Source organism: Plecotus auritus (genome assembly GCF_963455305.1).
Source record: "Plecotus auritus genome assembly, chromosome: 11".
In the NCBI taxonomy this organism is placed as follows: Eukaryota; Metazoa; Chordata; class Mammalia; order Chiroptera; family Vespertilionidae; genus Plecotus; species Plecotus auritus.
Genome location: NC_137777.1, coordinates 22588343 through 22610746, shown reverse-complemented (window position 1 = coordinate 22610746; position 22404 = coordinate 22588343).

Sequence of the window (22404 nt, the reverse complement as noted above, 5' to 3'; positions counted from 1 at the left end):
GGGGGAAAAAAGGAGAAATAATTGTAATAATCTGAATAAAGATTAATTTAAAAAAAAAAAATAAAAAAGGAAAAAAAAAAAAAAAAAAAAAAAAAAAAAAAAAAAAAAAAAAAGAAGTCAACAAGATTTCTGGAAGGAAAAGTATGCCCAATGCCACTCGAGTAAGTTCTTGGATTGATAGATAATGATGCAGTGAATCAAAAATAATGAATTAAAATGTATAGATTTTAAAAAGAATTATGACAACGTGTATTATGCACATCATTTTATTTTTTGTGATTTTGATGCTTTGACATGTGGGCCTCACTGGCACTGGAGGGACTGCTTCTCCCAGGGTTGGCTAATTTTTTAGAGCGAAAGACTTGCCTGTGAGCCTGACTCCCATCTGCAAACCAACCAATTCAGAGTCCATGCTAAAATTGTTATTACCAAAATTTATTTTGTGAGTAGTAAATGGTTATTTTCCCAAAAAGCATAATAACTGATTCAGAGAAAGAAATGATGATGTAAGATAAAGGATGGTCAACTGACAAATGCCAAGGTAGTATGTTTCCTTAGGGATATTTCAGATTTAAATACATCATGATGTTCCAGTTTTAGAGTAAAAACAAAATTATTTTCGTGGCCTGGTATATGGGATTAAAGAGATTATGGCTTAGGGCTTAAATCAAAAACAACAACAAAACTTTAAGAAAGAAAAAAATACTTATTGTAAGAATATGAGGAATATAAGCTAGCCCACAGAATAGAAGGATATAGGTAATAGGAATAAAAAGATAGTTTCTACAGGACACCAGAATATTAGCTCCAGAATGAACCAGTTTTTGTTAGCTCATTTTAAAATTCTAGATGGAAAACATTACACTAATTTCACCTAGACCAAATGTTCACTCCTCACCCCAAAGAAGGTGAATATGTAGTTTGTGATCAAAACTGATAAAAATGAAGAAGTGGTGAGAAATGGAATATGGTGAACTCAATTACATCTTTGATCTATAATGGTTGCACTGCATTTCTGCTGGTCCAGTAATAAACCAAAGTAAAAGCAGCTTTATACCTGATTCCATGTGTCACTTTTTTTTCTAGCCTTTGAAGCTGGGACTGCATATACAATCCTTGGCAGAAGGATGTCATGACTGACAAACAACAATTTTCTACAGAGAATGGATAATTTCACGAAGAAAAATGTACTTGCTGTTACTAAAAGTGGGTGCTGTATGAAGAAATAAATGATGGAAATTCATTAGAGATAGTTTAATGAAAGACAAGTAGGATAGTCATTTCAATTCAAAAAGGATTCCCACATGAGACAAGAAACTAAACGGCATAATGCCTAACAGTGACAATCATCCTCTATGAGTCTCCCCAATCATTTGGGAAGATTTTCTGTTTATCCACTTGTCCAAACCTATTTCTGAATTAAATTGACATATGGAATCTCTCCAAGGCATCTTCTTCCTAATAGTAATTAAACCCTGGGTACTGATATATTATCACTTCCAACTGTCAACTAGGTCAATCCTAAAATGTCTGAATGCCAATGCAATAATCTACAAAGAGATATTCAGAATGTATGTGTTATCTGAAGGATAATCCGAGCTTCCAAGAATTTCCTCCCTCAAGCTGGACTCCGTCTAAATTGGTAGTACTCTTCCCTGCCTGGGTCTTATGGTTAAGTTTAAGACATTTCTTGAAACCTAACATGTGACTGTTAGGTAATCTACTATTCCCTACAACTGTACATTACAAAAAAAGAAAAAGGTAAAATAATCATGTAATTGCCTTCATTGTTTCTAATCTAAATAAATTAGCCTTAAAGGGCGTATTACTACATTTTAACCTTGGGAGAGTTGTTTGTAAAAGATAATTCAAATAATTTAGCCCCTTCATTGGCATTTTAGAAACCAACAAAGCAGTAAATTTTTGACTCAGTAGGATGTGATGTAACCTTTTAAATTCTACCATATATTTATTTATCTATAGGGTAACTAACAACAGTGATGGCTCATAATAAAATGATAGATGTGGACTAATTTCTCAAAGAAGCTTCTATTCTGCAAATTGAAATAAAAGAACGAGCGGCATTGTATGGACCAGCAATTTAAACTGCATGGTCATCTGAATTCCAGTTTCGCTAATAGCTTTATCTGATGCCCCACTAGAAGTTAGGCAATTGTTCATTTAGCTAGAAAGGAATTCTCAAAAATGTGTCAGGCAATATGAATTGTGATCACTACTTCAGACGTTTTGTAGAACAATGAAAATGCTAGTCCAGAAACTGTGCTTTTCTTGTAAAGAAAGAGTACTTTATCATCCACCTACTGGTTAACACAAAGCTGTGGATAAAGGGTCCAGCACGCAGCACTGAAAGTAAAATGTGAATGTTTTCTTAAGAACTGAGAAGGAAAAGGAAGGTTTACCAATAAATGTTTCTTTTGAGACTTCAAGAACCAAAATTAAGGGTTGTGAATACTAATATAATTGCTTATCCAATTTCTCAAAATTTTATACACACTGATGAAATATTGAAAGGCGTGGGGTACAATCCAGTAAGAAGATGTGGCCTTAAATCTTCCAGCCTTTATTAGCTGTGTGGCATCACATCTTAAATCTTGTGTTTCATTATGCATAAAAATGATCAAGAAGTTCTTGAGAAGACTCAAGGAAATAAGGAAATCACCTACCACAACTTCCAATGCATTAGTCAATCGTTTTCTTTTTTTCTTTAATTAAATTTGTTGGAGTGACATTGATTAATAACTTATAGATTTGAAGTACATATTTCTAAACACGTGATCTGTATCTTGCATTGTGTCAAATCTTCTTCCATCACCATATATTTGACCAAATGTACCTTGCACTAACTCCTCCCCCTTCCTTCTGATAGCCACCATACTGTTGTCTGTGTCTATGAGGTTTTGTTTGTGTTTCTTCTTTGTTCATTTCTTGCTTTTACTTTTATAACCCCCATATGAGTGAAATCATATGGTTCTCAACTTTTCCTGTCTGACTTATTTCTCTTAGAATGACATTCCAAAGTTCCATCCATGCTGTCTCAAATGATAGCATTTTATCTTTTCTTATGGCTGAGTAATATTCCATTTATCCAATCATCTATCAAATAATACTTCAGTTTTTCCCATGTCTTGGCCACTGTGAATAATGCTGCAATGAACATAGGGGTGCATATATCTTAGTGAATAAATGTTTTCAAATTTTGGGGGTAGATACAAGAGATGTTGCTGGGTCATATGGTAACTGTATTTTTAGTGTTTTGAGGACTCTCCATACTGTTTACCATAGTGGCTGTATTAGTTTACATTCCTATCAGCAGTGAATGTAAATCTCCACAACCTCCTCAATGCTTGTTATTACCTGTTTTGTTGATAATAGTCATTCTAATAGGTGTGAGGTGGTATCTCATTGTGGTTTTAATTTGCATTTTCCTAACAGATAGTGAGGTTGAGCATATTTTCATTAATTTGTTGGCCATTTGTATGTCTTCTTGGTAGATGTGTCTGTTCAGGCCCACTGTCCATTTTTTAATTTTATTATTTATTTGTTTTATATAATTCTAGAGGCCTGGTGCACGAAATTCGTGCACGGGGGTGTGTGTCTCTCAGCCCAGCCTGCACCCTCTCCAATCTGGGACCCCTCAAGGGGTGTCCAACTGCCCGTTGGACAAGTAGGATCGGGCCTAAAGAGACAGTCGGACATCCCTCTCACAATCCAGGACTGCCAGCTCCCAACTGCTTACCTGCCTGCCTTCCTGATTGCCCCTAACCGCTTCTGCCTGCCAGCCTGATCACCCCTAACTACTCCCCTGCCAGCCTGTTTGCCCCTAACTGCCCTCCCCTGCAGGCCTGGTCACCCCTAACTACCCTCCCATGCAGGACTGGTCACCCCTAACTGCCCTCCCCTGCAGACCTGGTCCCCCCCCACCCCCCGCTAACTGCTCTCCCCTGCAGGCCTGGGTCCCCCCCATCTTCCCTTCCCTGCAGGCCCGGTCGCCCCCAACTTCCCTCCTCTGCTGGCCTGGTCCACCCAACTGCCCTCCCTTGCAGGCCTGGTCCCTCCCAACTGCTCTCCCCTGCTGGCCATCTTGTGGCAGCCATCTTGTGTCCACATGGGGGCAGTCATCTTTGACCACATGGGGGCAGCCATCTTGTGTGTTGGAGTGATGGTCAATTTACATATTATCCTTTTATTAGATAGGATTACATAGGATAGAGGCCTGGTGCATGGATGGGGGCTGGCTAGTTTGCCCTGACGTGTGTCCCAGATCAGGGTGGGGGTTCTCTTGGGGCATGGGGCGGCCTGGGCAAGGGGCCTGTGGTGGTTTGCAGCCGGCCACACCCCCCGGCGACCCAAGTGGAGGCTTTGGTATCTGGGACTTATTTATCTTCTATAATTGAAACTTTGTAGCCTTGAGTGGAGCCAAACCTCTTGCTCGCTCCATGGCCGCAGCCATTTTTTTTTTTTTAAATATATTTTATTGATTTTTTACAGAGAGGAAGGGAGAGGGATAGAGAGTTAGAAACATCAATGAGAGAGAAACATCGATCAGCTGCCTCCTGCACACCTCCCACTGGGGATGTGCCCACAACCAAGGTACATGCCCCCGACCGGAATCGAACCCAGGACCCCTCAGTCCACAGGCTGATGCTCTATCCACTGAGCCAAACTGGTTTCGGCCACAGCCATTTTTGTTGGGATTTATTTATCTTCTATAATTGAAACTTTGTAGCCTTGAGCGGAGGCCTGGACCCACCAGGGCAGTCAGAAAGCTTGGCTTCCTCCATTGCCGGGGGCAACCCAAGCCTCCTGCTCTCTCTGTGGCCACAGCCATCTTGGTTGGGTTAATTTGCATACTCGCACCTGATTGGCTGGTGGGCATGGCTTGTGGGTGTAGCAGAGGTATGGTCAATTTGCATATTACTCTTTTATTAGATAGGATCATATGAATTCTTTATATATTTTGTATATTAACCCCTTGTCAGAACTATTGTTTGCAAATATCTTCTACCATTCAGTGGGTTGCTTATTTGTTTCGTTGGCAGTTTCTTTTGTTGTACAAAAGCTTTTTAGTTTGATATAGTACCATTCATTTATTTTTGTCTTTGCTTTCCTTGCCTTTGGGGTCAAATTCATACAATTTTCTCTAAGACCAAGGTCCATGATTTTAGTACCTATGTTTCCTTCTATGTAATTTATTGTTTCAGGTCTTAAATTTAGGTCTTTGATCCATTTTGAGTTAATTTTTATAAATGGGGAAAAACAACAGAATAGTTTTATTCTTTTGCATGTAGATTTCCACTTTTCCCAGCACCATTTATTGAATAAAAGTATCGTTATTAAAACTCAAATATTATGGATGATAATCATAGCAAGAATGCAAGAATCTGTATAAAATAAATTGCATATCTAATGATGCCAGACTAAAGCTAAATCTGTTTTTTAACAATGCTATTTTTTTCTTACTTTTAAAAACACTATAGATTAAGAATAAAAATTTCAGGATGCAAGTGGAGGTAAAATCAACACCAAAGTATGGTGAGGCTTAAAACATGCATATCATGTTTGGATGTGATGATAACAGGAAGCATCATATAATTCACAAGTAACTAATCTTGTTTCCATAACTATCCAGCATCTTAAACAATAACAATGATAGAATGCAATGGTTATGTGATTCCAGCAGTCCTTGAACTTCCATTTTGTAAATGAAGCTGGACTGTGACCTAATGCCTTGTCTAATGGCTCTGATGTCTGATTTCCATCATTGTTTCCCTTTAAGATGCATGTGGGTTTTATGTTAATTATACTAGAAAATCCTATGTGATACATATCTTATGAGATTTAATATATTATAGTAATTTCCTATGGTGGAAGATGGGGAACGTGAATGGATAGGCTTCTAAAGTAATAGGGTCACTTGAAAAACCTAGGTCTACTTATGATTTCCAAGATTCCCAACAAATTACCTAGAGCAGTGGTCAGCAAACTCATTAGTCAACAGAGCCAAATGTCAACAGTACAACGATTGAAATTTCTTTTGAGAGCCAATTTTTTTAAACTTAAACTTCTTCTAATGCCACTTCTTCAAAATAGACTCGCCCAGGCCATGGTATTTTGTGGAAGAGCCACACTCAAGGGGCCAAAGAGCTGCATGTGGCTCGCGAGCTGCAGTTTGCCAACCACGGACCTAGAGAATAAAAAGAATAAGTAGATTTGGGGTTGGTCTCTAAAATACTGTCAACTTAAATTCCATGTGACTATTTTAGAAATTCTGCTATCAACGGTACACATGGAAGCAAACTGAAAGAAAGCTTAATTTGGTTTCCATCTTCTTAATCTATATAAGAAGTTAGTGGAAGTGGAGTCATTAAAACACTGATAATATTCCTTAACTCAGGAAGAGAGGATGAATTTGAATTTGAGGACAAGAATGGGGCACAAGTTTTCAGAGGCTAACTATTCTGAACTCTGAGAAGCACATTATCTCTAAATGTATTCCTTCTGTTATTTGCATTTTTTAAATTTAAAATGCAGGTTATGGCAAAAGTATATTTACTCTGGTTCATATGGAAAGTAATACAATGATCCTATCTAATAAAAGAGTAATATGCAGATTGACCATCACTCCAACACACAAGATGGCTGCCCCCATGTGGTCAAAGATGGTTGCTCCCATGTGGACACAAGATGGCCACCACAAGATGGCCAGCAGGGGAGGGCAGTTGGAGGGACCAGGCCTGCAAGGGAGGGCAGTTGGGGGCGATCAAGCCTACAGGGGAGGGCAGTTAGGGGTGACCAAGATGGCAGAGGTGGGAAGTTGGGGGCAACTGGGCCTGCAGGGAAGGGAAGTTGGGGGGAACCTAGGCCTGCAGGGGAGAGCAGTTGTGGGGGAACCAGGTCTGCAGGGGAGGGCAGCTAGGGGCAAACAGGCTGGCAGGGGAGCAGTAAGGCATCAATCAGGCTGGCAGGGGAGTGGTTAGGGGGTGATCAGGCTGGCAGGCAGAAGCGGTTAGGGGGAATCAGGAAGGCAGGCAGGAAAGCAGTTGGGAGCCAGGAGTCCTGGATTATGAGAGGGATGTCCAACTGCCCATTTAGGCCAGATCCTACCAGAACATCCCTCGCGGGGTCCCAGATTGGAGAAGGTACAGGCTGGGCTGAGGGACACACACCCCCATGCATGAATTTCATGCACCAGGCCTCTAGTTCTATATAATAAAGAGCTAATATGCAAATGGTCATCACGCCCTCACACAATAAGGGCTCAGACATTCAACACTGAGGAGAAAGGAATGGGGACCAGCCAGGCTGTGGCCCGGGAGAGGGACAAGCTTCCCACCCCATGGTCCTGGGTGCCAGTGGCTGTGCCTGTGCCTGCAGCCCGGGAGAGGGACAATCCACATGCCCCACGGTCCCCACAGTCCCCGTGGTCCCGAGCACCAGTACATGTGTCTGTGGCCCAGGCGAAGCTGCCCCCCCACAATCCCCTGCAGCTGTGGCCGGCCCAGGCAAAGCTGGCCCGGGTCCTAGGTGCCTGTGGCAGGCCAGAGGGAGGGAAGCCCAGGTCCTGGATGCAGGGCAAGGCAGAGGCAGTTAGGCATGATCAGGCCAGCAGGGGAGCAGTTAGGAGCAATCAGGCCAGTAGGAGAGCAGTTAGTGGCAATCAGGCAGGCAGAGGTGGTTAGGGGCAATCAGGCAGGCAGGCGAGCAGTTAGGAGCCAGTGGTCCCGGATTGTGAGAGGCAGTCGGACATCCCCGAGGCATCCCAGATTGGAGAGGGTGCAGGCCGGGCTGAGGGACTCCCTCCCCCCACCTGTGCACAAATTTCGTGCACTGGGCCTCTAGTTATCTACACTAATAAAAGAGAAACATGCAAATTAACCATCACACCGCTACACCCACCAGCCAATCAGAGCGAGTATGCAAATTAACCCAACAAAGATGGAGGTTAATTTGCATATGCAGACAGGGTGAAGACTGAAGACAACATAGAAGGAAGAGGGAGGGAAAGTGGAAAGTGAGGCGGAGGTAGCAGCGGGAGGGAAAGCGCAGGGGCTGGAGGGGCGGCAGCGGCGGGAGGAAAAGTGCAGAGCGGTGGCGGGAGGGAAAGCATGGGGCAGCAGTGAGGATGGGAGGGAAACTAGGGAAACCGTGAGTTGGGGGCAGAGGCGGCGGGAGGGTAAGGGAAAGCACAGGGCGATGGTGGGAGGGAAAGCGCGGGGGGGCGGGAGGGGTGGCGGTGGCGGGAGGGAAGCCCGTCGGAAGCCCTGTTCTTGCAGGAATCTTCCTGCAATGGGCCTCTAGTTTAATAATAAGAATAAACTGTTACCTACTTTTTCTATACCCTGTATTTTATCATCTTCATCAAACTACCATCATCACCTACACCAGCCATTTAGTAATTATTCTTTTTGTTTATTTGTTAATCCTCAGCTGAGGATATTTTTGCATTGATTTTTAGCGAGAGTGGAAGGAAAAAGGAGAGAAACATTGATGTCAGAGAGACACATCAGTTGGTTGCCTCCCTCAGGGGCCCAGACCAGGGCCAGGATGGAGCCTGCAACCAAGGTACGTGCCCTTGACTGGAATCAAACCTGTGACCCTTCAGTCCATAGGCCAATGCTCTATGCACTGAGCCAAACGGACCAGGGCTAGTAATTATTCTATTGGAGAATATTTTAGTTTAGGCAGGAAATCCTTTTCTACTTTCTTGCATCTGGGAACCAAGTACTATAAACACTCAATAAATATTTGATTATATATTATGATCCTCATCCCTACTACCCCAAAAAGTGAAAACATTTAATAGACTAAAGGTTCATATTTAACTAACCTTGGCAGTAAAAACCACATGACTTCATGTAACACTTCAGAGAGCCTCAAGTCTATCTCTCCAACTTCACACTGTCTCATTCTATTTTAAATGCCAGCAAAGGGCAGGTGATTGCATTTTAAATGTCTGGAGTGACTTTCTACTAGCTTTAAATTATTGGCTATTGCTAACCCACAGAGTTGACAACACACTCACAGTCCACTTGGTGGGCAGACTAATAATGATGTCCTCAGGGTTTGCATTACCAGCAGCTCCTGTTGAGTTCTGCTCTGTGGGATCTTTAAAGTATTGTGCTGTTTTAATGGACTTTTCTCTATGTGCTTCTGTCCAGGATCTCTCTTAGAAGTAACTTCACCAAGTTTTAGATTAAAATGACAATTATAATCTTCTCAATTAGCTAATCAAAATGTGAATAAAGCTCATGCAAAATCAATTACTTAAATGATGACATTACAGATACTATAGTGCAAGATTCAGGAAAATAATGTAAACTAATATTTCCAGACTGAGAATTTTAATATAATAAATATTGTATTTTACTGATGAATCCCCATATAACGATGTTTCATTTTTACCATTTATTAATTTCTATGTTACACAGTTATATAATATTATTTTTATGAATTGCTATAAAAGTTCAAGAATTCAATACCAGTAGCAATATCACTATAGAACCATCTATAAAATTCAGCATGTAAATGTGTGAGCTTAATTTTCTACATCTTAACAAGTGCTGGTGGCATTTCAATAACAATCTACCGATCAGATAAGAAGGTAGCTCTGAAAAATGCAGCCAAATCAAAGAGCAAAATAAATGAGAATATCCAGTAATTCCTGATAGTAGCATCCAGAAGTATGATTTTAACTCTGATTTAAAGAATGATAATATTAATTTTGGAAATCAGAGGGAAATATTATTGTATATACTGATAATTTCTATTTGCTCGCTATTGATTAGATTTTTTAAAATGTATATTGTCTCATTAAGAATTATTTTTAATGTTCCCAAAGAGGTTATTATAAAATTGCAGTAATAATTTGAAGCAACCAAGCTTAAGAACAAGCTTAGGATAGAAAAGAATTTTAAAATATTCTAATTGTTTTTTCTCTATTCTCCAATTCTAACATCTATAAACAAGATAGCCTACTGCCTTCTTAAAAGTAAATCTTCGGTTTCTCATCTCTTTTATAAAGAATAATTGAATACCACGAAATTAAGTGGATGAGTTTATGGATTGTTTTAGCAGAATCAAGAATAGGGCATATGAGGCATTTTAAAAAATTGAGTTTCATATTTTATAATGCCTAATAATAGACTTTGTGATCAATGAATTACCACATCAATTGTACTTTGAGTAAAAATACACCTTCAAGATTTGGAAGAACATAGAGTATTAAAAGGAAAGGTTATCAAACCTGGAATTGAGAGAGCTGGATTTTAATCCAAATTTTGACATGAAAGATATTTAAAGTTACTCACAGTTTTGATCATTGTTAATAAAGTATTTGAATCCCAGACAATTAGATATATTTTAAAATTTCCCAAACTAACTTGTGACTTAAAGAATAGTTGAACAATTATACAAAGAGTTTTTATATATCCCTCTCACAGCTTTCTCTAATATATCCATTTCACAGAACTGTAATGAAATTGTTGGAACCAAGAAATTAACATTGGTATATTGCTATGAACTACACACAAGACTTTATTCAAATTTTATCAGTTTTTCCTGTAATGTGCTCTTTTTGCTTCAAGGTCAAATCTAGGATCACACATTACATTTAGTTATTATTTTTCCTTTGTCTCTTTTAGTCTATAACAGTTCTTCAGACTAACCTTGTCTTTCATGACTTTGACACTTTCAAAGAATATTAATAATTTACTTTGTCCAATGTAAGTTGGCTGAGTCTGAGGCATCTTCATGACTAGACTGAAAATATGTATTTTTGTCAATAATATCACAAATCTGATGTTGAGTTCTTAAAGCATCACATCACAGGAACATAATCTGCTGTCTTGGTACTGATAATGTTGACCTTCCTGGTTTCTCCACTGTAATGTTATTATCTTTCCTTTGTGATTAAAGAATGTTAAGGAATGTATTTATTTACATATTTATGAATTCACTATTATTTTTATTCTCTGGGTTTTATAACAAGTACTATTACATTTATTTTGTTGGTCAAATAGGTAGTCCTTACTTCAGTTTGATGGATGTTTTATAATAAGACTGCATCTTTTTGTGAGCATGACTTTATTTTTTAGTTTTGAAGAAAAGATAAACCAGATATGAAAGAGTTTGGTTTTTTGCCAGGCATATGTAGAAAAGAAATGGAAAGAAGTATTGTTAATAACATAGCAGAGATTAGAAGGAAGTGACATTTCTCATTATCTTTTGTATATTCAAACTGCTAGAATTATAGTAATATGTCAGATATTTCAAAGACAAATCAACAATTAAAATCAACCAGCATGTGGGAAAACTCAAAGTGGTATACAAACACTAGTAAATAAACCTAACTCTATTAGCATGCTGATGGGTTCAAAGAAAAGAACTATTTTAAATAACTTCAGAAAATAGTACCTTGACTGGATATTGTCAAGGACAAAAAAACAAAAACAAAAACAAAAAAAAAACAACATATGTATGTAACAAATATGTTTCACACAGAGATATGGGTAGCAATTCTGAAACTTCTTTGGATGCATACTATAGTAATCAAACAAGTAAATATATTGTAGTTAATAAGAGCCAGGTTTCTCACTGTTGGAGAAAGAATTTATAAATACAGATTGGGAAGATGGTGACTGGCAGGAAGGTAGGGAGGGAGAGAGTGTGAGAGAGTGAGGAACCCATAGAGGAGAGTGTAGACGTGTGTGGTGTGTGTGTGAATGAGCTAGGGACAGTTAGATTCTGCAGGTCCTCCAAGGGGCTGCCAAACCGGGCAGTCTTAGATGGTGGAGCCCTGCACACAAAGCAGACACTTCTGGGCAGCCGGTGTGGGCACGGAGACCACGCCATCTTGAGAAACAGAGCTGCTTGAGACTAGGATCCTGGTCTCAGACACAAACCAGGTCCCTGATTCTAGGTGCGCACACAAGACCACACTGAATGCTGGGAACACTGACCCTGGGCAAGCCTGGTTCCTACCAACCCACGGCAGCCACACGTCCTAGTGTTGGAGCACTTCAGTGAAACTTGGGTGGTGTGAAGTTCCCACAGCACATGGCCCAGGTCCACACAACTCAAAGTTTGAACCTTCTGGTGATAGTCAGAATGGGGAGACGACACAATCCCCAGAGGAAAGAAAATGAGGAGTTGCCAAGAAAGGAAATTAGTGAAATTGAAGCATGCAACATGACCGAAAAAGAATTCAGAGTAATGGTCGTGGAATTCATATATTGAATGGATGAGAAAATCAACAGCCTATGCAAGAATCAGGAAGAAATGAAAAGTGATATAGCTACAATCAAAAACACCATGGAAAGTTTCAACAGTAGACTAGAAGAAGCAGAGGACCGAATTAGTGAGTTAGAAGATCAGGTACAGAAACAAGCTCAATCTGAACAGCAACTGGAGAAAAAAATTAAAAAGCAGGAGGAGAGCCTAAGGGAGCTGTGGGACAACATGAAATGAAGCTTAACATACGTATAATAGGGCTGCCAGAAGGACAAGAAGAGCAGCAAAGATTAGAAAATCTATTTGAAGAAATAATGACAGAAAACTTCCCGGATATGGGGAAGAAAAAAGTTACACAAGTACAGAGAGTCCCAAGCAGGATCAACCCCAAAAGACCCACACCAAGACATGTCATAATTGCAATGGCAAATATCATCGACAAAGAGAGAATCTTAAAGGCGGCAAGAGAGAGACAGAGAGTTACCTACAAAGGAACCCCCATCAGATTATCAAATGATTTCTCAACAGAAACACATCAAGCTAGAAGGGAATGGAAGGAGGTATACAAAGTGTTGCAAAGCAAAGGACTGAATCCAAGAATACTCTATCCAGCAAGACTATCAATCAAAATTGAAGGGGAAATCAGGAGCTTCTCAGACAAAAAAAGGCTAAGGGAGTTTATCACCACCAAACCAGCAATGCAAGAAATGCTAAAGGGAATACTGTAAAAAGAAGAAATAAACAGGTAAGAAGGAACACAGACACAAAAATAGATATGACTACAAACAAATACCTTTCAGTAATAACTTTAAACATAAACGGACTAAATGCTCCAATCAAAAGACATCGAGTGGCTGAATGGATAAAGAAATACAACCCATATATATGCTGTCTAGAAGAGACCCATCTCAGAACAAGAGACTCACACAGACTGAAAGTGAAGGGATGGAAAAATATCTTTCAGGCAAATGGAAATGAAAAAAAAGCTGGGGTAGCAATAGTTATATCTGAAAAAATAGACCTCAAAGTAAATGCCATAACAAGTGATAAGGAAGGCCACTTCATAATACTAAAGGGATCGATACAACAAGAGGATATAACCCTGATAAACATATATGCACCCAAGACAGGAGCACCCAAATACATAACAAAACTCCTGGAAGATATCAAGGGAGAGATCAACAATAATACAATCATAGTAGGGGACTTTAATACACCACTGACATCACTGGATAAATCATCTAGACAAAAAATCAGCAAAGACACAGCAATCCTAAATGACTCACTAGATCAGATGGACTTAACTGACATCTTCAGAACATTTCACCCCAAAGCCACGGAATATACGTTCTTCTCAAGTGCACATGGGATATTTTCAAAAATAGACCACATATTGGGTCACAAGCAAAGTCTCCCCAAATTCAAAAAGATTGAAATCAAACCAAGCATCTTCTCAGATCACAATGCCATAAAATTAGAAATAAACTACAATAAAAACAATCCAAAAATCTCAAACACTTGGAAGCTGAATAGCATGCTATTAAATAATGACTGGGTTACCAAAGAGATCAAGGAAAAAATTAAAAGCATCCTAGAAACTAATGACAACAAAAACACAACAATCCAAAATCTATGGGACACAATGAAAGCAGTCCTGAGAGGGAAGTTTATAACTCTAAAAGCATACATCAAAAAAAAAAAAACAACAACAAGAAAAAATGGTAGTAAATCATCTAACTCTACAACTCAAAGAATTAGAAAGAGATCAACAAGAAAAGCCCAGAGTGAGCAGAAGGAAGGAGATAATGAAGATCAGAGCAGAAATAAATGATACAGAGACGAGAAAAAAAACCAATACAAAAGATCAATGAAACCAAGAGCTGGTTCTTTGAAAGGATAAACAAGATTATATCCTTTCATGTCCTTTTTTTTTTTTTTAAATTGCTGCCAAAATTTCCAATAATTAGTTTGTAAGTTTGTTTGGGATAATTGTACAATATGCTGTTGTAAAATATCTAAAATTATAATGACATTGTAGAATAATATCATGTAAGGATATTCTTTGCTCTAGGCCATGGCAATTCAATTTCAAACTGGCTGTCAATTTCTTTTTGTAACTTTATATAAACTTTGTCAGGGAGGCAAAAACACAAATTATTCCCCCATAACCCCCACCCCCCACTTATGCCCCACCCCCTTGTTGTCTGTGTCCATTGATTAGGCTCATATGCATGCACAAAAGTCCCTTGGTTGATCTCTCCCCCTTACCCCCACCCTCCTCTACCTTCCCTGAGGTATGACGTGCTGTTCAACGTTTCTCAGTCTCTGGATCTGTTCTTGTTCATCAGTTTATGCCATTCATTATATTCCACAAATGAGTGAGATCATGTGATATTTATCTTTCTCTGCCTGGCTTATTTCACTTAACATAATACTCTCCATCTCCATCCATGTTGTTGCAAATGGTAGGAACTCCTTCTTTTTTACTGCAGCGTAGTATTCCATTGTGTAGATATACCACAGTTTTTTAATCCACTCATCTGCTGAGGGCATTTAGGCTGTTTTCAAATTTTAGCTATGGTGAATTGTGCTGCTATGAACATAGGGGTGCATATATCCTTTCTGATTCGTGTTTCTAGTTTCTTGGGATATATTCCTAGAAGTGGGATCACTGGATCAAATGGGAGTTCCATTTTTAGTTTTTTGAGGAAACTCCATACTGTTCTCCACAGTGGCTGCACCAGTCTGCATTCCCACCAGCAGTGCACGAGGGTTCCTTTTTCTCCACATCCTCGCCAACACTTGTCATTTGTTGATTTGTTGATAATAGCCATTCTGACAGGTGTGAGATGGTACCACATTGTTGTTTTGATTTGCATCTCTCTGATGATTAGTGACTTTGAGCAGGTTTTCATATGTCTCTTGGCCTTCCTTCTGTCTTCTTTCGAAAAGTGTCTATTTAGATCAGTTGCCCATTTTTTGATTGGGTTGTTTATCTTCCTTTTGTTAAGTTGCATGAGTTCCCTGTAGATGTTGGAGATTAAACCCTTATTGGTGATATCATTGGCAAATATGTTCTCCCATGCAGTGGGCTTTCTTGTTGTTTTATTGATGGTTTCCTTTGCTGTGCAAAAGCTTTTTATTTTGATGTAGTCCCATTTGTTTATTTTCTCTTTAGCTTCCATTGCCCTAGGAGCAGTATCAGTGAAGAAGTTCCTTCGGCACATGTCTGAGATTTTTCTGCCTGTGGATTCCTCTAGTATTTTTATGGTTTCCCATCATATGTTTAAGTCCTTTATCCATTTTGAGTTTATTTTTGTGTAAGGTGTAAGTTGGTGATCTAGCTTCCTTTTTTTTGCATGTGTCTGTCCAATTTCCCCAACACCATTTATTGAAGAGACTGTCTTGACTCCATTGTATGTTCGTGCCTCCTTTGTCAAATATTAATTGAGCATAGTGATTTGGGTCAATTTCTGGGTTCTCTATTCTATTCCATTGATTTTTATGTCTGTTCTTGTGCCAGTACCAGGCTGTTTTAAGAACAGTGGCTTTGTAATACAGCTTGATATCTGGTATTGAGATGCCACCTACTTTGTTCTTCTTTCTCAGGATTGCTACAGCTATTCGAGGTCTTTTTTTATTCCAGATAAATTTTTGGAAAGTTCATTCTAGGTCTGTGAAATATGTCGTTGGTATTTTAGGGGGAAGTGCATTGAATCTGTAGATTGCTTTGGGTAGTATGGACATTTTGATGATGTTGATTCTACCAATCCATGAACATGGTACGTTCTTCCATCTGTTTATGTCTTCCTCTATCTCTTTTTTCAGTGTCGTGTAGTTTTCCATGTATAGGTCTTTTACCTCCTTAGTTAAGTTTATTCCTAGGTATCTTAATTTTTTTGGTGCGATGGTAAATGGGATTGCTTTTTTAGTCTCTCTTTCTGTAAGTTCATTATTGGTGTATAGAAATGCCATAGATTTCTTGGCATTAATTTTGTATCCTACTACATTGCCAAATTCATTTATTAAGTCTATTAATTTTTTGATGGAGTCTTTAGGTTTTTCTATGTACAGTATCATGTCATCTGCGAATAAGGACAGTTTTACTTCTTCTTTTCCAATTTGGATGCCTTTTATTTCTTCTTGTTGTCTGATCACAATGGATATAATCCTTTTCAGAAGGAATTAAGGTGCTGGGAAGGCATTTGAGCATTCTATATTGGCCCCTCTTGCCTTTTGTGCCAAGAGGGACCCTCTTCTCACAATCCAATTGCCCTCAGCTGTTGCCTGAGCTTTCTGTTCATGCTGAGCTTGAAGCCTCGTGGTGGCTGGTACCATGGATCTGTCTCTCGCCCAATCGTGTGAGCCGGGCCCTCCCTGGAGAAGAAACCTGAGTTCCCCAAGATATGTGATCAGTGCTGGGGCCCGCCAGCAGGCCAGGGGATCCCAAGGCAGGTGCTGGGCGTGGAGGCCATGGGGGCATAGGCTACCAAAGGGAGACAAAACTGAACCTCAAATCACCCTGCTTGGCCCCGGAGGATGACTGGTTAGCCAGAGACGGGTAAGATTCCTCAGGGAAGGAACAACCTAAGACAGGCACAGTCGCAGAGAGGCCATCAGGAGAGAACTTGGGGATCAACAGAGGTGGGGCACAGACCCTCACCCCCCCCAACCTTTCAGGGGCCTGAACCCTCACCCCATCTGAGGGAGGTCTCCTGCCCCCATGGCTGCTTTGCTTCCCACACCCAGCTCAGATTGGGACACAGGTGACAGACAGTGACTTGGCCCAGCTCAGATTGGGACCCATGTAACAGACAGAGACTTGGCCGACAGCAGCTGCCCTATATCTAAATCCAGCCTAGCACCGGGAATGCTCAAGGCCTACTCAAGAATGCAAATAATCATTTCTACTAATATTTACAGTGTAAATTAAGATTGTTGGTAGAGTACTAAATTTGACAGTAAAATAATAATCAAGTTTTCAGATTAATTTAAATAGGCTAATTGAAATAAGTGAATATTCAAGAAAATTTAATTGTACTGAAAAAAAGCTGTTCCTAAAGTAGTAACTAAAATTTCTATTGGTAGTTCATCTCATGGTAAAATTCCTGAACATGCAATGAAACTAAAGCAGTCATATTTTTGTGCAAAAAATTAAAATTTAAAGTTATCAAGACTGCATTATAAAATTTACAAAAGCCTCCATTAATCAAAAAAGGGGGGATAGTAGGGTAATATCATGTAAGGAAAAATATCCTATAAGTAAATTAAATCTAGAAAACTTTTACTTTACAAAATTAGTTTTCATTTGTAATGCTAACAGCAAGACACCCATGAAAAACACACATGGTGTCTAAATAAGACAAAGGAAAATCACTGGGGCAAAAATAAAAAGGATCCCAAGTCAATTATATAGAAAAGATTCCTTTATTAACTTTTGGTCGAGAATATGTTTGTATATTTTCCGAAAACAACTCCAAGACCATGTGGATTCCTGCAACAGAGAGGAATTGACAGGTCTGCTCCAACCATGAAGACAAGAGGAGAAACAGTCCAGAGATGGAAGACGCTGATGATGCCTTGCCACGCTAGCAGTCAGCAGCTGTGCGATGCAGCAGGTTGCCTAGGACCAAACCAGAGAGGGTCGGACCTGCATTGCCACCACGTGCCCACCATCCAGATATCATTGCTGACATGTACACTTAAGGAACTGTTGGACATTGAAACGGGGACTCAGAACTGTTGGACATTGAAATTGGGACTCAAACATTTTTTGTTATTATATGTTTATTTCTAGTCTGCAGAGGCAAGATTTTTTTAAAGGAAAGAAATGGGGAAAAAAATAGATACAGAGGCAAAGAAGCATTGAACAGACTGTCAAACTACAGCGGGAAGGCAGAGGAGGTTGGTGGGTGAGGGGGGGCTGTAAGAGATCAACTGAAGGTTCTGTATGCATGCATATAAGCATAACCAATGGATAAAAGACCCTGGGGGGGGGGCAGGTAAAGGCATGTACTGGGGGGAAGGGGAGGCCAGGGGGAGGTCAATGGGGGGAAAAAAAAAGGAGACATATGTACTACTATTTGTAATACTTCAAACAATTAAAAAATAAAATAAAAATGGAGGAAAAGAAAAAAAGGATAAACAAGATTGATGAACCTCTAGCCAGGCTCACCAAGAAGCAAAGGGAGAGGACCCAAATAAACAAAATCAGAAATGAAAGAGGAGAAATAACAATAGACCCCACAGAAATACAAAGGATTGTTAAAAAATACTATGAACAACTCTATTCCAACAAACTAGACAACCTAGAGGAAATGGACATATTCCTAGAAAAATACAACCTTCCAAAACTCAATCAGGAAGATTCTAAACATCTCAATAGCCTGATAACTATGGAAGAAATTGAAGCAGTCATCAAAAAGCTTCCAGCAAACAAAAGCCCGGGCCAGACGGCTTCATAGGGGAGTTTTACCAAACATTCAAGGAAGAACTACAACCTATCCTCCTCAGACTATTCCAAAAAATTCAAGAGGAAGGAACACTTCCAAGCTCATTCTATGAAGCCAGCACCACCCTAATACCAAAACCAGATAAAGACAACACAATGAAAGAGAATTATAGGCCAATATCCCTCATGAACATAGATGCCAAAATCCTCAACAAAATTCTAGCAAATCGGATCAAGCACTACATCAGAAAGATCATACACCATGACCAAGTAGGATTTATCCCAGGGATGCAAGGATGGTACAATATCCGCAAATCAATAAATGTGACACATCACATAAACAAATTGAGAGATAAAAATCACATAATCATATCAATTGATGCAGAAAAAGCATTTGACAAAATCCAACACCCCTTCTTGATCAAAACACTCAGCAAGGTGGGAATAGAAGGATCATACCTCAACATAATAAAAGCCATATAGGAAAAATCCACAGCCAACATCATACTCAATGGACAAAAATCAAAACCATTTCCCCTAAGAACAGGAACAAGACAGGGATACCCACTCTCACCACTCCTGTTCAGCATAGTACTGGAAGTACTAGCTATTGCAATCAGACAGGAAGAAGAAATAAAAGGCATCCAAATTGGAAAAGAAGAAGTAAAACTGTCCTTATTTGCAGATGACATGATATTGTACATAGAAAACCCTAAAGACTCCATCAAAAACTTATTAGACTTAATAAATGAATTTGGCAATGTAGCAGGATACAAAATTAATGCCAAGAAATCTATGGCATTTCTTTACACCGATAGTGAACTTCTAGAAAGAGACTAAAAAAGCAATCCCATTTACCATCACACCAAAAAAATTAAGATACCTAGGAATAAACGTAAGGAGGTAAAAGACCTATATGCGAAAAACTACAGGACACTGAAAAGAGAGATAAAGGAAGACATAAATAGATGAAAGAACATACCGTGTTTATGGATTGGTAGAATCAACATCATCAAAATGTCCATACTACCCAAAGCAATCTACAGATTCAATGCACTCCCCATTAAAATACCAATGGCATATTTCACAGACCTACTACAAACCTTCAAAAAATTCATCTGGAATAAAAAAAGACCCCTAATAGCTGCAGCAATTCTGAGAAAGAAGAACAAAGTAGGTGGCATCTCAATACCAGATATCAAGCTGTATTACAAAGCCACTGTTCTTAAAACAGCCTGGTACTGGCACAAGAACAGACATAAAGATCAATGGAATAGAATAGAGAACCCAGAAATTGACCCAAACCACTATGCCCAATTAATATTTGACAAAGGAGGCATGAACATAAAATGGAGTCAAGATAGTCTCTTCAATAAATGGTGTTGGGGAAATTGGACAGACACATGCAAAAAAATGAAACTAGACCACCAACTTACACCATACACACAAATAAACTCAAAATGGATACATGACTTAAACATAAGACGGGAAACCATAAAAATACTAGAGGAATCCACAGGCAGAAAAATCTCAGACATGTGCCGAAGGAACTTCTTCACTGATACTGCTCCTAGGGCAATGGATGCTAAAGAGAAAATAAACAAATGGGACTACATCAAAATAAAAAGCTTTTGCACAGCAAAAGAAACCATCAACAAAACAACAAGAAAGCCCACTGCATGGGAGAACATATTTGCCAATGATATCACCGATAAGGGTTTAATCTCCAACATCTACAGGGAACTCATACAGCTTAACAAAAGGAAGATAAAAAACCCAATCAAAAAATGGGCAACTGACCTAAACAGACACTTTCAAAGGAGGACAGAAGGAAGGCTAAGAGAAATATGAAAACATGCTCCAAGTCACTAATTATACGAGAGATGCAAATCAAAACAATGCGATATTATCTCACACCCGTCAGAATGGCTATCATCAACAAATCAACAACGACAAGTGTTGGCGAGGATGCGGAGAAAAAGAAACTCTTTTGCACTGCTGGTGGGAATGCAGACTGGTGCAGCCACTGTGGAGAACAGTATGGAGTTTCCTCAAAAAACTAAAAATGGAACTCTCATTTGACCCAGTGATCTCACTTCTAGGAATATATCCCAAGAAACTAGAAACACCAATCAGAAAGGATATATGCACCCCTATGCTCATAGCAGCACAATTCACCATAGCTAAGATTTGGAAACAGCCTAAGTGCCCATCAGCAGATGAGTGGATTAAAAAACTGGGGTACATCTACACAATGGAATACTATGCTGCAGGATAAAAGAAGGAGTTCTTACCATTTGCAGCAGCTTGGATGGAACTGGAGAGTATTATGTTAAGTGAAATAAGCCAGTCAGAGAAAGACAAATATCACATGATCTCACTCATTTGTGGAATATAATGAACAACATAAACTGATGAACAGGGACAGATCCAGAGGCAGAGAAGCATCGATCAGACTGTCAGACCTCAGAGGGAAGGTAGGGGAGGGTGGGGGTAAGGGGGAGAGATCAACCAAAGGACTTGTATGCATGAATATAAGCCTAACCAATGGACATGAACACCAGGGGGGTAAGGGCATGAGTGGGGAGGGTGGTTGGGGGTTAATGGAGGGATGGGGACACATATGTAATACCTTAATCAATAAAGAAATTTAAAAAAAAAGAAAAGAAAGAACTTATAATTCCAAAAAGCAATTTGTCTGTGGTATTGGAATGAAGTTTGAAGTTTAACTTATTAGCATATATATATACATACATATATATATATATATATATATATACACATACATATATATATATATATATATATATATTAGGTCATTCATATAATTAGGTCATTCATAAAATACATTGCATATATGCATAAATAATTAGGTGCAGAAACATCGATATGTTTATTTGCAGGGATTAGTGTACATATATTGCCTAGCTCTGTGCAATGAGAAGTCTGGGAAGCAATGACATCCCAGTAACAATAAATACACCTGGAGCCCAGATGTTGGATCCTAAATGCCATTGTTCATTTAAATATATTTAGAATACATCAAGACTCCTTGTGGAGTCAGGGTCAGGGCAGAAAAAAAAGTTTAAGGTATTTTAATGTTCTAGCTCTAAATTATTCAGTTTTTTCACTAGGGGAAGAGCATCAGTACATCAAGCAAATACTCTTCTATTAGTTTTAAAGAAATTGAAGAAGACATCTCCTTAATAGTAGGATTAGAGCAGAGGTTTTCTTCATATTAAAAGAAAAATACTGATGTTGATGCAAGCCAAAAAACAACTAAGGAACCCTCCGCTGTGCAAGCCAATGATTCTAAGACTGGTTTGTAATGTGTGTAAGTCATACGTATTTCTTGTTCCAATAAAAATTGATTTATTTCTTTATCCAATACCTCTAATAAAGGAACCAGCATTTTTATTTTTATTAGAATTCCCAAATGCATTATGTAATAAACATATTTCTTCATTACAAAAATATATATGAAATATGCATAATAAGCAATATCTAGTGAGATAAGTATGCCACAAGACATGCTTCACAGGTATATTCCAGGAGCAGATGTATGAAGAATTCACAGATAGTTATAAAACAAGGTATACTCTCTCAGCATTGCAAAACAATAAAAAGGCTGTATTCTGGGAAACAAATATAAGTAAATTTTGATAAGTAAATTTTGATAGGGGGCTGTTTTTGGAGAAATGTGA